The sequence below is a fragment of the Rhinolophus ferrumequinum genome, chromosome 12 (genome assembly GCF_004115265.2).
Source record: "Rhinolophus ferrumequinum isolate MPI-CBG mRhiFer1 chromosome 12, mRhiFer1_v1.p, whole genome shotgun sequence".
In the NCBI taxonomy this organism is placed as follows: domain Eukaryota; kingdom Metazoa; phylum Chordata; class Mammalia; order Chiroptera; family Rhinolophidae; genus Rhinolophus; species Rhinolophus ferrumequinum.
In genome coordinates this window covers 6,125,368-6,146,085 of record NC_046295.1, presented here as the reverse complement: position 1 = coordinate 6,146,085, position 20,718 = coordinate 6,125,368, and the positions used below count along the sequence as shown (strand labels likewise).

Here is a 20,718-nt window from a genome sequence, read left to right as displayed (position 1 = left end):
TATTTATATCCAGTTATGAGATGTAAAAATAAACTAACAAGAATCCAGGCTATAAGAAAACATCACACACATAACCTCTACCCTCTGTTGAGCCCTCCATTCAATCTTGTAATCTTTTCATGACCCAAAGAAACACCCATCACTTCCTCTCTAGTGGGGATGTTTCAACATTCTCCTCAACTCCCCATCCCACTACTTTCCTTCTCACTCTTGATGATGGTCTGAGTGGCTCAGTTTGAGTTCACTGCCAATCCATTGGCTGGGGGAGCAGAGGGTGTCTAAATTAAGAATGCCACCAAGACTGTACACAAGGTAAAGAAACTCCTCCCAAAGCAAGGAGGGAATGGGTGCTAGTGGCCAAAGGATACAAACTCCTCGGCATGGCATGTATGACCCATCATAACAAGGCATTGCATAACACTTAAGTACGCTCTTCTACACCCTCTCTCTTCATACCCACCCAGCTACTCTTTTTGCCACCTACATACCTTTGTACTATTATTCCCTATACTTAACTTGGTCCTCTCCAGTTCAATTTTCAAGACACCATTCAGTTATCATCTCTTTAGAAAACCTTCTCTGACAATTCCTCCTCCTTTGCCTCCCCTCCAGGTGGGATGCCCTTCTCACACGTTCCCCTACCATCCATAGTTATCATGATGTGTTCAAACTGTGCACTTTCTTTCTTCCCATAGACTGTGGGGGGCTCCTTAAAGGCTAGGCAATGTCTAACTCACCTCACTAATCCTTGATGCTTAATGGAGTAGCAAGTATATAATAGGCATTAAAGCTTCCTGAATGCATAACCAGTCCTGTTACTTATTAAACCCCCACCCTCACCACAGTCTGTGCACTCATTTCCTCTAGACTGAGAAATATCAAGTTCAACCACTGCAATTCTTTTAGACTTGGTTTACCAAAGCATTTGTTTTTATATCACCATATTGGTATTTTGACATGACAATATTTTTATATTAGTATAGATGAGGATTGCTTAAGCTATAAGGGAGCAGCCTTAACCTCATCTTGTTTGTTGATTCTTGTCAGCTTTAGACAGAGTAGAGTGGCCTTTGTTTAGTTCACAAAATTATATAACTTAGGCCCATGAGCTTGTGATACTGTATAGCCACCATATCAGACCACTTGGTATATCTAAAAGCTCCTCTGCATTCTAGTTTGTCACCATTTTTACATTCCAGTGTTCATTTGCACCATGGGGCTAGGAATGGTGGGTTAAGTAAATAGGAACATATAGGTAAAGCATCTAGCAGTGTAAGCCATAGAGTATATTACTCCTCATACATTATTGAGCGCACCCAGGGCAAGGACTTACTTCTACTGAGTTGTGTGATACAGGGCCCCTTGCAAAGGTTAAAAAACAACAACAGGATGTAGCAGAGACTGCTAGTCATCTATCCAAATGCATTCCTCCCTTCATTTTTGGAATGAGGCTTTATTGAGGGCAGAAATGTGCTTAGACTACCTCTTCCAGCCAAGTGAGGCCATGTGGCTAAGTTCACATCTATAAGATGTGGGTAGAAGTTTTGGGTGGGGCTTCTGGAAAGGGCATGATGTCTGCAACTCTAATAACCATTTTGGCTCATGAGGCAAATTTGTGCGTAGAAGCCAACATGTAAAGATGATAAAGCAAAAAAAAAGAGTTTGGATCCCTGGAGTAGACCTACCCAACACTTGCTTTTATGAGTGTTAAAAAGCCTTGTGGATTTAGAATACCGGAATTTGGGGCTTTCTGTTACTTACCGGTGAACCCCATCTGCCCACCTGTTAACGTAGCAGGTATGGGGTACGTACTGGGCCTAATCCTAGTATGCCCATCCCTAGTGGACTCCGTGGGAACATCCTGGGACCAGCTAGGGGCCAGGTGGCCAGTGTCAGGCCAGGATGGCATTAGCAGGACCAAGGCGGGAGCTCCCCATCCTGGGGGAAGGCACGCCAAATCCTGGACTCTTCTTTCCCTTCCTTCTCCCACCAACATTTGAGTCCGGTACGGGAACGCAACAGGAGCCAGAGCCGGACTTGGGCTCTTCGCACCCAGACAGATGCAGGTCCGCGACCGCCCGCCGCCCTGGGCCAGCCATTTCCTCACGCCCTCGTCTCCTCCGCCACTCGGCCTACCAACCCCACAGTGCCAGCGCCCCCTCACCACACGCCGCCCTCAGGCCGCCTACCCCTCAAGCTACAGCAGCAACTCAAACTGAGCCTGTCGCGGGCTTTGAAAGCGCCCAGAGACTCCGGCTGCGTCAGGGCCACCTCGGGCTGCCATTGGCCTGGGGCACGTCACGTGCGCAGGCGCGCGGCGGCGATTGGGGTGGGCGGGGGCAGACAAGGACAGCGAAGGAGCTGCGCCTCAGCAGAGAACACCGAGTGGCGGTTAGTAGTCCGCGCCCCGAGCAGTTGTCGGGTCGGTGGTAGAGGCGATGAGGGGAGGTAGTGTCGCCTGTCCTGCGGGGGCGGGCCGGGACCCCGCTGCCCCTGGGCTCAAAGCACGGCCTGTGGGCGACGGGTCGGTCGGGGCCGGGGTGGCGGGGATGCTGAGCTGGGAAAGAGGCGCCGAGCTGCCTGCCTCTGAGGCAGCTGCGCCAGCGGCTCCTGGGCGTCCTGACGTCCGGCTCCTACGCGGTGAGCCCTGGGAGCCCTTCATTGGGGGTGTGGAGGAGCGTAGGTCTCGGGTCGCAAGTTCGGATACTACGGGGCTGTGGCTCCCGGGGACCGAACTGATCTCAAGAAACTAAATGCCGGCATTCTCTCGTGGAAGCTCCTGAATTTTTTTGTTTAAGCTCCTGATTTTCTAATGTTGGCAGCTGGTTAAAAGTAAATCTTTAAACACTAGGGGAGTCAAAGGAGACCTTTGTGACTGATGTAGACCCGATCCTGCCCTCATTTGTGGTGTGACCTGACCAAGTCACCTCTCTCCAGGACGTGCATTACGTGCTCACGTTCTTGAAGGCAGAAAGGACTTAGACAAGACTGTGGCTCATGCCCATCCAAAGGGCCACAAAACAAGCAGATGTACAGCCTCTGTGACTTGAAATGTCATGGGGGCTGACGGATTAGGAGAGAAAATGCTAGAAATGCTCCTGGGGAGTGGGGGGGGGGAGGAAGAAGAAGGTGCAAAACACTGCTTTAGGGGAAAAGAAGCAGAGTGTCCTGTGATGGTTGTATAAAGGGATTAAAACAAACTAGCATTCACACATGTAGATACACACACACGTAATTTTACTTGTTTTCCACAGCAAGGTAAGTGTTACCCACTTTCTATATGAAAAAATTGAGGCGCGGAGGGTTTGGGTGACATGCTGCAGTCAGAGCTATTAAATGGAAGAACTGAAATTTAAACCCACGTCTGCATGGCTCCAAACCCGCCTTCTTCTCATCATGTTGTCTGTCAGCCTCCAGTCCAGTTGTGTCCAAACCTCCTTGTGCACAAGAATTGCACCTTGTGATTTTTTTTTTAAAATGCAGATTCCCAGTACCCTTTTCAGAAATGTGGTTTCAGTATCTGGAACTGGTCCTGGGAACCTGCATTTTAACCGCTTTCCTAGGTGATCCCTTTGTGGTGATCCAGGGAGAATTTTGAGAACAACTACTCCACTCTAATTTTCCACCCAGTCCCCATGGGGTTGTACCCAAGGGACTCAAAATTTCCCTTCCTGAGCAGAGAGTCCACCTCCTCTTCCAGACAGATGACTGACCAAGCATCAGGAAGAAATCATTTGTTGGGAGAAGCCAAGGTTTATGAAATAGTACGTTAAACTGTTGAACAACCATTGGTTTGAGAAAAGCACTGAGAATTTGCTCTGCTTTCTTCTTCTTTTTTTTTTTTTTTTTTTGGAGAGCTTTCTTCAGTGCTATTCTGATCTTCCTAAAAAACCAGGCTCAAGGCATTTATTTTAAAGTTAATATTAAACAAACTTCAAAACAGCAAAGAAAGGGGCCTGCCCGGTGGCTCAGGTGGTTAGAGCTCCATGCTCCTAACTCCAAAGGCTGCCAGTTGGATTCCCACGTAGGCCAGTGGGCTCTCAACCACAAGGTTGCTCCTTCAAAACCTCCAGTCCCGCAAGGGATGGTGGGCAGCGCCCCCTGCAACTAAGATGGAACATGGCACCTTGAGCTGAGCTGCCAGCTGCGCTACCGCTGAGCTGCCGCGGAGCTCCCGCATGGCTCAGTTGGTTGGAGTGGGTCCTCTCAACTGCAAGGTTGTCAGTTCAACTCCCGCAAGGGATGGTGGGCTGTGCCCCCTTCAACTAGCAACGGCACCTGGACCTGGAGCTGAGCTGCGCCCTCCACGGCTAAGACAAAGGACAACAACTTGAAGCTGAACAGCACCCTCCACAACTAAGATTGAAAGGACAACAACTTGACTTGGGGTCCTGGAGGTACACCCTGTCCTGGAGGTACACACTGTTCCCCAATAAAGTCCTGTTTCCCTTCCTCAATAAAATCTTAAAAAAAAAAGCAAGAAAAAAGTTTAAAAACCACAATTCATCCATAATGCCACCAGTCTAACAATTAATTTTCTTGTTCTGTTATATTGTTCTATTAATTAATGATCTCCCTGTTGTTAATCATGTGGATTGTTCTGGTTCAAAATTTAGAAAATTCTTCTAAGAGATGGGCTTGAACTTCAAATTCCAATTGGAAATCTGAAAATTATCCTGAAGATAAATCTTAAATCACTGTTCCCTTAAAGGCATATCACATCGTTTTTCTGAACTAAAAGTACCTCAAAATCTGAAGATTTTTCTTAAGTTCTAAAATAAGTGGTATTGTGGGTGTGCAAATGTATACATTGAAATATTTTCTTTTCTAGTGACTATCTGTTCTTTCCCATATCACTTCAACCTCATCAAAAGATACATTTGATTATTTAATTATATATTTCCTGTTCTAAAAATTATATAAACTGAGTAATCAAAATATTTCTTTGCAAATAGTAACTATCATTTAATGCACTTAATGTGTTGTTACTGAAAAAGTTATACTTGTATCTAGCTCTTTATCATGTTTTGCTCTATGACCAAAATACTGCATTTGTTAATTCAGTAAATATTTATGAACACTTGTTAGTGCCATGTACTGTTAAATGTAGGGGATATACCACAATGTAGGGGATATACCAGTGAAGAAGACTGGTGTATCCAGTCTTACAGAAATTATATAGGTAAAAGACCATAAGCAAATGCAACAAGGTAATTGTTGATTATGATAAATGCTTGAACAATAAAACTATAATGTCTCTGAATGTTAATATGGTGAGGCATGTGTTCCTCACTGAGTGTCATTTGTTACAAAATATTGGTTAGAAAATTCTCTTAAACTCAAGTCTCAATTAAGATTGTGAAAATAGGTTGTTTGTCAGAAAATGGGGACTTAAGGAAAATAAATTAGCATAGTTAAAGATTTCTCATGTCTGAAATACTTTTTACAGTTAATCCAAGAGTTGTAATTTATGTGTGTCCCATAAAAATGTTAGTGCATTGATAAACTTTCGGCTTAACTTCTAGGAATGTATACTTTGGCTTAACTTCTAGGAAGTTATAATCCTATTTTTCTTGGAAATCATTCCTTTCAGCAATTAGCATGAGCACCTAATTTGGCAGAAAATTGTGTCCAAAAAAAATCTTTCTCTGTGATTTCTGTACAATTTATTGATCCTTAAGCCCGTGGAAATTTTAATGAAACAATGAGTATGGACTGACCATTAAAACAGATTTCTGAGAGAACAACTAGCCCAGTAACTTTAGACATAATTTAGAAGTTACATATCTTTATTTTCTCGTTGATCAAACAATGATCAGTCTGATCACAGCAAATTGAACAGATTGGGTTTTAAAGAAACTGAATTTTGCAAATGACTAGTTGCAATGATGAAGATTCAGAACTCTTAACTACTTACACTAGCATGAAAAAAATAACTTAAAAATATTAATAGGGATTCTGCTTTTACATTTTCTCAGTTTGTTATTAATCATGTTTTCTGGGCTATCTAGTTAAGTATTTGGACATTACTTTTCTGTCATGGTTTAAACCCTAACATTTATCCTCTTTGGTAGTAAACCTTATAATTTTACTTCATAACCTTTTGAGTGGCAGGTTCTACCACACAGTGATCACCTGGCCTCATTCTAGCTGCTGTGAAAGAACACTTCCTCTCTTTGTTCTTTCTGTGTGGGCATGAATAAGTATCAGTCTCTGGATCAGATTTTTTTTGTCTGGATGCTGCAGTGTTTATAACACAAGGAGCTGTCCATTGTAGGTGGAGAATGGTTAGAGGCCCACAAATAGTTTACTCTAGGGAAATAAAGGCATGCCTTTTTGGTCTCTGCATCATTTCTGTTCACTACAGCTCAAGCAGCACCATTTGTTCTGCACATCGATCTAGTAATTGTGGTATTCTACCCCTCAGAAGTAAAGTTGTCTGTCTGGCCCTATATATGAACTTAGGACTATCAAAGAGATTTTTCTCTGCCTATTTATTTGTGCATACTATGTGTACAGTTTTCGTATTTGACTTTCTTTAGTAAAAATGTTTTATCATTTTAAGTTAATTTTTAATATTTTAATATGTTGCTGAAAGAATGTATTGCAGTTAATGCCAGGGTGTGTCTTTCCCAGATCCTCTACCCGAAGTCTCTTGTAGGTCAGCTTCTTCCTAGATGCTGACCATCCTGATCTGGATACTTTATAATATCCACTGTCATCACTGCTGTCATTTCTTGAACACTTCTTACATTTCTATACTTTGTATCAGCGGCCCACCTGAACAATCTTACCTTCACCATGTCCTAGTGAGCACTATTAATGGACTGCTGTCTCTCCCTTTCTTCCTCATAGCTGAGTTTATTTTCTCAGCCCCTGTGCTGACTAATCTCCACATTTCCTCCGTTCTATAACCCTGTTTTGCAGAGGTCCTAGCATGCATCTAACTTAGCCTGCCTACTTTTGTACAAAATCAACTGACGCTAGTTCAGTGTTTTCTTTCCTTTAGCAAAAGCTCATTGAAAACAGGGATGATAAGCAGGACCACAGGGGAGGTTTTCTTCTCTGTGATTAGTTGTGTGTTTCCTGGTGCACATGGGAAAAGTATTCTCATTAAGATAATTTTCTCTTCCATCTGATGCAAATGAATAGATATTTCAAAACAGGGAAAACCGAGTTCTAATTATTGGTGGGTTTTTAAAGTGTGAATGCCCTTAACGATCTAAATTGCTCTAAAGAGACTAGAATAATTATGCTTTTAGCTTGTGCATTCCAGAGTCTTGTTTTATAGTTGCTTATTACTTGGATCAGTGGTAGACCTCCTTCATAGACAAATCAAACTTGAAAATTCTTCACATTTTGTGAAGATGGAAGTAAAATTGAAATATTTTTCTTCATTAAATTTTAGACTTTCACATTTTGTACTTTTTAAAAATTAACTTTTCTAGGTGATTATAACAACATAGTATGGAAGTAATATCCTTTTGTCACATAAATTCGTTGCTGAAATTTATTAGTTTCAACGGAGTGAATCCTGTCACATTTGAGCATTTAGGGAAGAGATCTTAACATATATTAATCACTAACTTTGTGCCAGATGTTGAGCCCAAGTCAGCCTGTTACTCTATCTACCCTTCTTTCCTAAGCCTGTTCCTCAGGTCATACTGAATACCTCTGACTCTTTTTCAAACAACAGTGCTTTAAATATTTGGATTCATTACTCCCTGGGCGTATGCTTTCATCCTTTCTACCAGACAGTTACCTTTTACAGGTCAGGGACTATTTTATTTATCCTTGTATCCCCCCATATCTCTCAGAGTTCTTGGTACCTTGTAGGGGTTCAGGTATTTATTATATTGAATTAGACTGTGGTTTCTGTGAGTCCTTAACTATCCTGACCTGTTCCCCTCTAATCATTCTCCAGTGTGTCTGTCCCTTTTAAGTTATGTTCCTAGTATGTTTTGTCTTCCTACTTTGGAAAAAATATACCTGCACAGTGACGCAATTTTATATGATTGAAAGGTGGAAGAATATAAAAGATTACCTAATTTTATTATCATTGAGCATGTCATAGTTTTCGGTTACCAGACAGTTATAACTGAAAACCGCATCATTTATTTTATGCTCAAATTGTTCCAGCTTTTGCCATTGGGAGCTCTTTCAATTGGCTTCTGTATTCGTTTAACATATTCTCAGCAGTTTGTGTTTTGAGCACCTCTCTAATTTCTGGCACTACAGAATGGATGCTCCAGGTTCATCTTACGTATTCCCTGCTCCAGCCCTAAAATCAGCCGTTTCAATGAGGATCCCTGGATCATTTTATTGGAGAATGGTATTGGAAACCAAGATTTGCTCTGATGTGCCCATCACTAGTGGGGTGTTATTGCTTTTAGGCCCTGTCAGTGGCCAGATCTAGGAAATATGTATGTATATGTATGTATGTTAACCTGTGTATGCATATATATCTGTATATATCTGTATATCTGTGTTATTTCTGCTATTATTCATCAGTTTCTATATTAAGCTAAACAGGAATTCCCACTGATATCTCAGACTCTAATTCAGGACTACATGGTTCATTCTAGCCTTACTTATCTGTAACCTCCCATTCCCACAGTGAAAAACCTGACTTCTACCATTCACCATCTTTTTACTTATTTTTTCATTCCCAGTGTACGTGTACAGCAGTATCATATTTGTTAACCAGTACCTCCATAAGAAATAGCATTACCAACTACAGTGCTTATGTATAGGTCCTTTTGTTTTGTCTTACAATTTCCATTCATTTCCAAAATTGCTTGATCCCTTTCTCCCCATCCTCTCCAGTGAGTTTATGTCATACATCTGTAATACAATTAAATTCTTTCCATGCTGGAATCCACCTCCACCCTCCTAGTTGATATTTTAAAATTTTCTTTTAAAAATATTACATTAAGCTTCATTCTTTGTGCTGTAAAGTTCCATGGTGTTTGAGAAATGTGTAGCTCACATATCCATCACTTGTAGTACTAGATAAAATAGCTTCATGGCTCTAGAAATTGTCTATGTTAAAAACATAACTGGTTTATATTCCATGAGAAATATATGCTGTCATTTGCTCAACCATTTCTTGTTCAAAAGTATTCAAATTAATGCCAATTTCTTTTCTACAAGAAAAAGAAAACTACAGCTACCACACTTTTACACGTACTGATGGCCCTTTTTTTAAAAATAAAAATACAATATATGGATATCTAATATCTATAATTTACCAATATATAAACAGAAAAAGGAGTTTTAGGCTTCTTGGGAATGTTAAATCATTTACTCTCTATTCTGAAATTTATCCTTTCTGTCAGTTTTGCTCTTGCTTTCACATCTAGTTCTCGCCCCTTGTTCTCTCCCTCTTATTTTGCCCATTTAAAAAAAATAGGTTGTTTGTTTTCTTATTATTCAGCCCTAAAAGTTGTTTGTATATGCTGGATACATGTCTTTTATCAGATATGTGATTTGCAGATATTTTTTCCCAGTCTGTCTTTTCAGTCTCTTAATCTTCCACAGAACAAAGGTTTTTAATTTTAATTAAGTTCAACTTAAAATTTTTTCTTTCATGAATTTTGCTTTAGTATTGTACTTGAAAACTCATCACCAAACCCAGAGTCATGCAGATTTTCCTCTATGTTTCTTCTAGAAATTTTATAGTTTCTATATTTTACATTTAGTCTGTGATCCATTTTGAGTTGATTTTGTGTAAGGTCAGTTGGTTGTATATGGACTTACAATGTCTACCATCATTTGTTGAAGACTATTCTGTCTCCATTGAATTGTCTTTGTACCTTTATCAAAAACTGACTGTATTTTTATGGGTCTGGTTCCAAGCTCTATTCTGTTCCATTGATTGATGTGTCTGTTCTTTCGCCCCCTTGTGTTCATTACTGTAGCTTTATATTAAGTGTTGAAATCAGGTAATATAAGTCCTCCAACTGTGTTCTTCTTTTCCAGAATTGAATTAGCTATTCTAGTACCTTTGTCTTTTCATATAAATTTTAGAATACACTTATGTTTGTCTACAAAAATCCTGGCTGGGATTTTGATAGGAATTATAGTGAGCCCCATGGCTCAATTTGGGGAGAATGTTGAATCTTCCAATGCATCCTCCAAAATGAAATCCTGAGATATAAATATAACAAAATATGTAGAGGATCTCTGCATAGAAAACTAGAAATCAAAGAAAATCTAAATAAATGGAGAGATATGTTGTATATCGATCATATATAGCACAACCTTGCTAAATTGGTTTATTCTAGTAGATTTTTTGTGTGGATTTTATCAGATTTTTTTCAGTCATCTCTGAATAATTGGTAATTTATTACCTCTTCATTTCCAATATGGAAACCTTGTACTTTTTCTTAAATTATTGCTCTGGCTAGGCCTCCATACGATGTTGAATAAAAGTGGTGAGAGTGGACATGTTTGTCTTGGGGGAAATACATTGAATTGAATGAAATTATAACATCAAAAATTTCTGGGCCACATGTTAAAGCAGTGCTTAGAGAGAGTGCAAGACTGATTCAATATTTGAAAATCAGTCAGCGTAATCCACCACATTAATAGGTTAAAGAAACAAAAACAGTTGTATCAACTGATGAAGAAAAAGCACTTAACACAGTTCATTAATGACTCACTATAAAAATCACTCTCAGAAAATTAAGAATAGAAAGGAAATCCCTCAACTTGAAAAAGCATCTTTTTCTTAGGGAATTTATAGAAAAAAAATTAAAATTTAATTTAAACTTTAAACAATTAATACAATTGTTTTTGTATATTAGTCTTGTATCCTGCCAACTCGCTGAACTCATTTCTTAATTCTAATAGTTTTTCTTAGTGGAGTCTTTACAGTTTTCTAAATTCAACATCACATCATCTTCAAATAGAATAGTGCTACAAGTTTTCCTTTGCTATATGGAAGTCTTTTATTTCTTTTTCTTGAATGGGCTGGAACCTCCATTACAATGCTGAGTGGAAGTGGTGAGAATACATATGCTTGTCTTGTTCGGATCTTAGGGGATGGAGGTGAAAGCCCTCCATCTTTCACTGTTATGTATGCTGTTAGTTATGGGTTTTTCATAGATGTCTTTTATCAAGTTGAGAAAATTTCCTTCTAATATTAGTTTGAGTGTTTTCATCTTGAAAGAGTTGTTAGATTTTGTCAAATGCTTTTTCTGTGTCTATTGAGATGATCATGTGGTTTTTGTCTTTTATTGATATATTACATTACTTGATTTTTAATGTTAAACCAACTTTGCATTCCTGAGATAAATTCCACTTGGTCATCGTGTACATACTTTACTATATATTGTTGGATTTGGTTCGTTGACTTTTTTTTTGAGGATTTTTGCCTCCATATTCATAAGAGATGTTAGTCTGTGGTTTCTTTTATTGTGATGTCTTTCTCATTTTAGTATCATGGTAACACTGTGCTCATAGAATGAATTGTGACATGTTCCCTTGTCTTCTATTTTTTGAAAGAGTTTGAGAAAGATTGGTGTTAATACTTTAAATGTTTGGTAGAATTCACCAGTGGAACCATCTGGGCCTGGCTTTTCTTTGTGGGAAGTTTTTGAAATAATATCTTTACTTATTAGAGGTCTATTCAGATTTTCTATTTCTTCTTGAAGGTATTCTTGGTAATGTATGTCTTTCTAGAAATTTATTTAATCTCTCTTAGCTATTTATTGGTGTACTGTTCTTCATAATATTCTCATATTCATTTTTATTTCTGTAATTTTGGTTATAATGTCCCCTTTTTAAACTTGATTTGGTAATTTGAGTCTTCTCTTTTTCTTGTTCAATTTAGTTAAAAGATTTTCAATTTTGTTCATCTTTTTAAAGAACCAACTTTTGAGTTCATTGATTTTTCTCTTAATTTTTTTCTTTATTTTATTTATTTCCTACTTTCTGCTTGCTTTGGGTTCATTTTGTTGTTCTTTATCCAGTTATTAAGGTGAAAGGGTAGGTTGTTGCTTTGTTTTCTTTGTCTTTTTTAAATATATGCATTTACAGCTATAAATTTCCCTTTAATGCTGCTATAGCTATGTTCCATTTTGTATATTTTTGAAATTTTGTATATTTGTTTTCATTCATCTTAAAGTATTTTATATTTTCCATTGTATTTTCTTCTTTGACCCATTGGTAATTTAAGCATATGTTTGACTTTTATATATTGGTGATTTTCCCCACATTTTCTTCTTTTGTTGATTTCTAATTAAATTGTGGTCAAAGACCATACAGTAATCCTCACTTTACATTATCAATAGATCCTGCAACTTTAAGCAAAATGACATACAACGAAACTAGTTTTAACATAGGCTAATTGATCTATAAGAGTTAAGTTCTGACAGTATGTAATCAACGTTACAATGAAGCAGCATTGAACAAAACATTATTTGAGGACCTGCCCTACTTTGTATAATTTAATTCTATTTTAATTTATAGAGGTTTATTTTATGACCTAGCATATGGTCTACTATGGAGAATGTTTTGTGTGCACTTGAGAAGAATATGTATTTTGTTCTTGTTGGATCTGGAGTCGTCTGTAAATGTATACTACCTCTAGGTAGTTTACGGTATTCTTCAAGATTCCTCTTCCATTGTTGATCTTCTGCCTCATTTTCTACTTATTATTTAAAATGGAATATTGAAGTCTCCATCTATTTTTGTTGAATTGTCTTTCTCTCTTCAGGTTTTCAGTTTTCATGTATTTTGGGACTGTTCTTAGATGCATGTATTTTATAGCATATCTTTCTGATGAATTGATCCTCTTATCATTGTAAGATGTCCTTCTTTTGTTTCTAGTAACATTTTTTTATCTAACAGTATTTTTGTGTGTTATTAGTATGACTGTATCAGCTCTATTTTGGTTACTGCTTGCATAGTATATATTTTCTCATCCTTTTTCTTTCAACTAGTTTATAAATCCAAAGTGTATTATTTGTAGACTGCATACATCCTTTTTATTCTGATGGAATCCAGTTTATGCTTTTGTATTTTATGCTTTCTAGGTACATTTTGTTTAAAGACTGATTTTTTTAGAGAATTTTTAAGTTCACAACAAAATTGAGAAGCAGGTACAGAGATTTCCCATATATCCTCTGCTCCCACACATGCACAGCCTCCCCCAGTATTAATATCATCCACCAGAATGGTACCTTTGTTACCAAGGATGAACCCACATTGACACATCATAATCACCCAAATTGTGTAGTTTACCTTAGGGTTCACTCTTGGTGTTGTACATTCTATGGATTTAGACAAATGTATAATGACCTATATTTATCATTCTAATATCATAGACTATTTTCACTGCCCTAAAAATCCTCTGTGCTCTGCCTTTTCATCCTTTCCTCCCTTTCCCACCCCAGAAACCACTGACTTTTTTATTTTCTGTAGTTTTGCCTTTCCAGAATGTCACATAGTTGGAGTTGTGCGGTGTGTAGCTATTTCATATTGTTTTCTTTTACTTAGTGATATGCATTTAAGATTCCTCCATGTCTTTTCATGGCTTGATAGCTCATTTCTTTTTAATGCCGAACAATATTCCATTATCTGAATGTATCCCAGCTTATTTATCCATTTACCTATTGAAGGGCATCTTAGTTGCTTCCAAGTCTTATGAATAAAGCTGCTGTAAATATCTTTGTGCAGGTTTTTGCATGGTCATGGTTTTCAGTTCCTTTGGGAAAATACCAAGGAGTGCAATTGCTGGATCCTATGGTAAGAGTATGTTTAGCTTTTTTAAGAAACCACCAAACTGCCTTCCACAATGGCTGTGCCATTTTGCATTTCTACCCGTAATGTATGTAAGTTCCTATTGCTCCACAGCTTCACCAGCTTTTGGTGGTGTCAGTGTTACGCATTTTTGCCGTTAATAGCTGTATGGTAGTATCTTGCTGTTGTTTTAATTTGCATTTCCCTGATGACATATGATGTGGAATATCTTTTCATATGCTCATTTGCCATCTGTATGTCTTCTTTGGTGAGATATCTGTTACCTGTTTGGCCCATTTCTTAATCAGGTTATTTGTTCTTTAATTGTTGAATTTTAAGAGTTTTTATAAATTTTAGATAACAGTCCATTATCAGATGTGTTTTTTGCAAATGTTTTTCTTCTAATCTGTGGCTTGTCTTCTCATTCCCTTGACATTGTCTTTAGCAGAGCAGATTTTAATTTTAATTGAGTCCAGCTTATTATTTCTTTCATGGATTGTATCTTTGGTGTTGTATCTAAAAAGGTATCACCATCCCAATGTCATCTAGGTGTTCTCATATGTTGTCTTCTAGGAGTTTTGTAGTTTTGCATTTTACGTTTAAGTCTATTATCCTTTTGAGTTATTTTTTGTGAAGAGTGTAAGGTCTGCATCTAGATTCATTTTTTTTGTATGTGTACGTACAGTTGTTCCAGCACCATTTGTTAAGAAGAAAATCTTTGCTCCATTGTATTGTTTTTGCACCTTTGTCAGATATCAGTTGACTATTTATGTGGGTTTATTTTTGTGCACTCTATTTGGTTCCATGTAATAGAATATCTGTTCTTTTGCCAATACCACATTGTCTAGCTTTATGGTAAGTCTTAAAGTTAGTGTCAGTCATCCAGCTTTGTTCTTCTCCTTCAATATTGTGCTGCCTATTCTGGGTCTTTTGCCTCTACATATAAACCATGGAATAAGTTTATTGATGTCCATGAAATGACTTGCTCAGATTTTGGCTGCGATTGCATTGAATCTATAGATCAAGTTGGGAAGCACTGACATCTTGACAATGTTGAATCTTCCTATCCACGAACATGAAATACCTCTCCATTTATTTAGTTCTTCTTTGTTTTGTTCATCAGAAATTTGGAGTTTTCCTCATGTAGATCTTACATATATTTTGTTAGATGGATCATTTTTTAAATTCATTCTATCTGACTTTGGGTATGTAATCCATTTACATTTAATGTAATTACAGATAAATTAGGATTTACACCTGCCATTTTCCTATTTGGCTTTTTTAAAAAATGTCTATGTCTTCTGTATTTATTTATTCCTTGAGTCTTGCCTTCTCTTTTGTTAGATAGTTTTAATTATGCCTTTTCAATTTTATTCTTGGGTGTTTTTCTATATATTTTGAGTCATTTTCTTAGTGCTTTCCCTGGGATTACAATTAGCACCTTAATTTAAACAGTCTAGTTCCGATTAGCATACTAGTTTAATTTCAGTACTATACAAAAATTTTCCTCCAAAATGCTTCCATTCCCTTCCCCTGCTTCTGTACTGTTATTGCCATACAATTTAAATTACATCCTTATACATTAAAAGCTCATCAACTCATTTGTATAATTATTACTTTATGCAATTGTCTTTTAAAACAGGTCAACAAAAGAGTTAGTATTTTCATAATATCTGTTTAGTTAGGTTTTCATTCTCTTTGTGTGGATTTGAGTTACCTTTTAGTGTCCTGTATTTCAGCCTGAAAGACTCCCTTTAGTATATCTTGTAGGGCAGATCTGCTAGCAGCAGATGCTCTCAGGTTTGTTTGTTTTAAATATGGAGATTTCTTATTTCTCCTTTATTTTTCAAGGAGAATTTAACTGGATGTAGAATTCTTGGTTGAGCATCTTTTCTTCCAACACTCAGAAGATGGTCATTGTCTTCTATATTTTCTGATGAAGTTCCTTCCCTGCAGTACCCTGTTTGTGGTCATATTCTGGGCTACAACTTCCTCAACTCAGTTATAGTTGCCTTTTAAGTTTCATCTGCTTTCTTTCTTCCAAAAGCTTAGTGGGGTAACTAATGTATTGATAACCTCCACCTGCTCCTTGCTCTGTGGGTTTATTCTTTTTTAAATTTCTTTTCACTAGGGTCTTAGGAGGAAGGGGAAACTAGTGTGTGACCTTAATCTACTACTGAAACCAAATGTTCTGTGTATCTCTTATGGAAGTTCTGATCTAAGCCTGTGAAGTCCCACAAGCCACACAACTGGCTATGTTTTAAGTCACCCAGGCTTATCACCCAAGTACTTAAATTCTGTTTCACAAAATTGTTTTTTCTTAGAGAAATAGTTCCGGAATTGAAGAGGTAGAAAATCTTGTTATCCTTCCTAGTCTATAAATAAGTGGGAATAGTTGAGCGAATAACAAATTCCACTGTAGCCAGTATTTTAAGTTTTTCATGTTGAACTAATTCTAAACAGTATGTCACAAAATATCTATTAAAAGGTGAACATAATTATATATCCACAGTATATATTTATGAGAAGGAATATTCAGATAATGAACACCTATTGATTAGGTATCCAAATTATGATTTCCAAAATGGTGTGGTATCTGGTGCTTGACCAAAAAGTGGCAGACGTGGAGAGTCTTTCTTCTTGCTGATATCACGTGCATAGCAATGCCCTGATTCCAGGTCATGTGTTTGACTTAAAATAGAATTTTGGTAGGAACATTGGTACCCAGGCCTCACTCAGGAATGTGAGGCTCTTTCTAGATCTGATTGATGATGTGGAGCTTCTTAATGGATTTTAGATTTTGTGAAGATTGACTCAGGAACTGTAAAAAAGGCTTTGTTTTTTGACAGCTCAACAGAACCAAGGAGACACACCTTCACAATCACCTGTATGAATACCTGCTGTTAGGTGAATGCAAACTGCTTACTTAATACAGTGGTTCTCAGAGGATCAGCATCACTGGAAACCAATTAGAAATGCAGATTCTCAGCCCCACCCAGACCTACCGAGTGCAAATTCTGGGGTGGAGCCCAGTAGTCTGGGTTTTTAAGAAAGCCCCCCAGGTTGTTTTGTTGGGTGTTGAATTAGGAATTGTTGACCTCTTGATGAGTTTAGAAGTATTTGTATTAGTGACATTGATTTGAACCTGTAGGAATAACTAGTCAGGTATGGCTGTTTGTGGGAAAAGGTGAAAGAATATGGAAATCTTGCTTGTGAAAACCATCTTCACCTCTTGTTAACGTTTTACTCATCTGCTTTGTCGTAATGTGTTTTCTGAAGAATCTCAACCAAATGGTATATTTCTTTAAATGATGAAATTTCGAGGATCTTGCTGGAGTGTTGTTTTTCTTTGATATGTGACAAGTCTCCAGAGTGAGGGATCCTCCCAAAGGTGTATTTAAGATGTGAGATCACAGAAGCCAGTGAAGTCCGTAGTGAACTGCCAGACATGTATATTCAAGGCAGCCCTTAATATTATACTTTCCCTGAGGACTTACCTTGTTAGAAGGGTTGGAGAGGGCCAAAAAAAGGAAAGATTTTTTTTTTTTTTTCAAAATGTTGTCTGCCTGCCCCAGGTGTGATTTGAGGAGCAAAGGGATTCTAGATTCAGAGGTGAGGACATTTCAGTTTAAAAGAAATCTGTTTTGTTTTACTACATAAAGAATCATAAGGAGTGCTTCAATTCTTTAAGGACAAAATACTACCATGATATTAGGGAACTGTGTTTTATAGCATCTGAGCCACTGATAAATCTTCAGTCAGCCCTTCATGAGGAAGGGATGTGAATAAAATGTGTGATTGATATTAGGGAAGGCATCCTAAAGGAGAGAACATTTGGGTTGAGGGTTGGAGTTGTTGTCACCATGCATATTTGTCTGAAAGGAATACAAATCCAGAAGGAACACACATTTCTCAGGTTGAAGATCGGCAACGAGTTGGAGATTTAAATGTAATCAGGAAAAATAAGGAAAATGCCAGCCTTGCATTCACGTAGTGGGGCTGTCATGTCATTAATATGCTCTTAGCAATAAACTCGAGATAGATAAGGCATGATTACCATTTCTCCTTTACAGATGAAAAAGGAAGGTTCAGAGAGATTAAATGATAATGGTGGTGGTGGCAGCTACCTGTTATTGAACGTTTGTTTTTATTCATGTATTCATTCAACAAATCTTAATGGAGCGCCTAATATGTGCCGGGCCCGGTTGTACGCTTGGAGACACAACAGTTGACAAAGTAGACAGAAATCTGTGCTTTCATGGAACTTACATTCTAGTAGGGGAAGGCAGACAATAAACAGGATAAGTAAATTGTATAATGTGTTAGTTGTGTTTTCTTCATAAGTCTTGAGGAGAGAAGTGAAACAGGGAAGGGGAGTTGGTTTAAATTGTAAATAGGTGGCTAAAGGGTTTTCAAAAGAGGAATGACATGATCTGGCTGAAGTTAACAAGATCACACTGCTATGTTGAGAACAGACTGAATTATGAATCTGGCATAAATTAGGTCTGTATACAGACTCTCAGGTAATCTTTACAGTGACCACTGGACAGATATGAGTGTCAGAGATGTTAATAAATGTGCCGAAGATCATACATCTAGTAAGAGCCAACGACTCTACTGAAAATGCCTTTGGATTTTATAACCTTAGTTCAGACCAGCTGCATTCGTGCTTAGAAAGGAAGAGGCTAAAATGTGTAAGGGGCTGTGTTCTTGATATTTGTCTTTGGGACAGAGAATGAAGGATCAGCAAATTATCTGCACAAAGCAAAACAAATTTCAAAATCTTACTATGGATAGGGAGACCTGAAAAGTTTCTTGCAAGTGAAGGAATTCTAAATGGTGCAGAATCCAGTGTAGCTGAGTTAAAATGCATAGAGTAGCATGAAGTTCCTTTTGTTTAGTATGAGGTCTTTATTGTTGAGAACTTATTTGTGTAGTGATTCAGAGCACAAACTCTGGAGCTGAACTGTGTGGATTTTCAAATCCCAGCTCCACTACTTAACAGCTGCATAATTTCAGGCAAATTGTTTGACTTCTCTTTGCCTTAGTTTCCCAATCTGTAAAATGTAATAATATAAAAAACATGTTCTTACTGTATGATCCAACAGTCATGCTCCTTGGATGACTACCCAAAGAAGCTGAAAAACGTAAGTCCACACAAAACCTGCACACAGTTGTTTATACAGTATTACCTGTAATTGCCAAAACTTGGAAGCAACAAAGATGTCTTTCAGTGGGTGAATTAATAAACTGTGTCACATCCAGACAATGGAGTATTATTCAGAACTAAGAAGAAATGTGCTATCAAGCTGTGAAAAGACATGGAGGACTCTTAAATGTGTATTAATAAGTGATAGGCCAATCTGAAAGGGCTGCATCCTGTATGATTCCAACTCAATGACATTCTGGAAAAGGCAAAACTGGAAACAGTAAAAAGATCAGTGGTTGCCGCAAAGAGGGGTGTCAGGGAATGGGGATGACTAAGCGAAGCACACAGGCTTTTTAGGGCAGTGAAAGTACTCTGTATGATATAATGGTGGAGACATGTCATTGTACGGTTGCCAACATCCACAGAATGTCCAACACCAAAAGTGAACCCTAGTGTAAACTATGGACTTTGGGTGAGAATGATGTGTCAGTGTGAGTTCATTGATTGTAACAAATGTACCATCATCTTATAGGGGATGTTGACAGTGGGAGAGACTGTACGTGTCAGGGGTGGGTCGGGGGTATATAGGAAATCTCTGTACTTTCCACTCAGTTTTGCCATGAACCTAAAACTGCTCTAAAAAATAAACTATTTTTCAAAAATGGGAATAGTAGTAATCACTTAATAGCATTATGGTGAGAATTGTATGACTTAAGATACGTAATGCACTTGGAACAGTGCCTGGCATGGAATAAGCTTATGTGTTTTTGTTATTATTATATTATTCATGAACATAAAAATATTTATATAGCTTTCATAGGTTCACTCATATACTTGGGCTTCCGTCTCTGTTTTCTCCATGCATACTTAAGTTTTTCAACTTCAAATTCTTCCACCATGATTGCTATGTAGAATCTAATCATATTGACAACATTTCTTTGAGTGGGCAGGGGCCTCCTACCTCAGAATGTGCTGGAGTTTTTTGATAACACAGATCATTACACTCCTCACCAGACTTACCCAGTCAGACATTTTGAGGGTGAGGCCAAGGAATTTGCATTTTCCACAAGCACCCAAAGTGATTCTGATGTAGGTTGGAATGGTAGTGCTGTGAGAGTCTGGGAAGGATTACATGACGCTTCTGACCTCCCAGGCATCTCTTCATGCAGTCCCCACAGAGTGTCTCCAAAAAGTACACGTGTAGATTTTGGCAGAATATCGTGTGTCTGGAAGATGGAAGGGAAAGTAGTGACCTAAAAACTCCTTAGCCCATCTCAGAGCCCAGTCTCTTGGGTGATGACTTTCTTGTGAAGTAGAACATTTTTTACGTCAAACTCTTGCTTTGTCACAACTCTTCTTAACAGCATGAGTAATAGTCTATTGCTATTCTAAGTTTTAAGTTTTAATAATTAGTGAGCATGTGATTAATCCTAAACAGTTGAGTCATTTTGAGGGACTTTTTGAAATAAAAGCAAACTGTAGGATAGAGTGTCTGTCATTAGCAACAGTTAAATAATACATGATTGTGCATTGAAATGACAGGAATACTAGTCAAACCCTTTTTCTCCAGACTCTACAACCAGGCACATGAAATAAGTTCAGCTGTGAATAGACGTAATGTTCTCATAAATCTTCTTGAAAAGCTCAACCATTACTAACTACTGGAAGGACTGGTAATGAAGTGAATACTTTACAAATCTTATAAAAATAAGAGGGAAATGAAGTGAACACAGACTAAGAAGGGAAAGAAACAAAAAGATGCTACAGATATTGGTTTGTAAATTAAAATAACAAGCGATTATTGAACACCTATATGCCCGACA

The 20,718-nt window shown here is 37.7% G+C and overlaps 1 protein-coding gene across 2 annotated transcripts in view; it reads left to right on the top strand.

The window, feature by feature from the left end:
- The first annotated feature begins 2,336 nt into the window (after positions 1 to 2,336).
- Positions 2,337 to 20,718, top strand: part of PTPDC1 (protein tyrosine phosphatase domain containing 1) — a 59,463-nt gene continuing 41,081 nt past the window's right edge. The window contains exon 1 of one of the 2 annotated variants that reach the window (XM_033123788.1): positions 2,337 to 2,391. The gene's annotated coding sequence lies outside the window, so the exon portion shown is untranslated. The remainder of the gene's footprint in view (positions 2,392 to 20,718) is intronic. The other variant, XM_033123789.1, reaches the window with a different exon arrangement.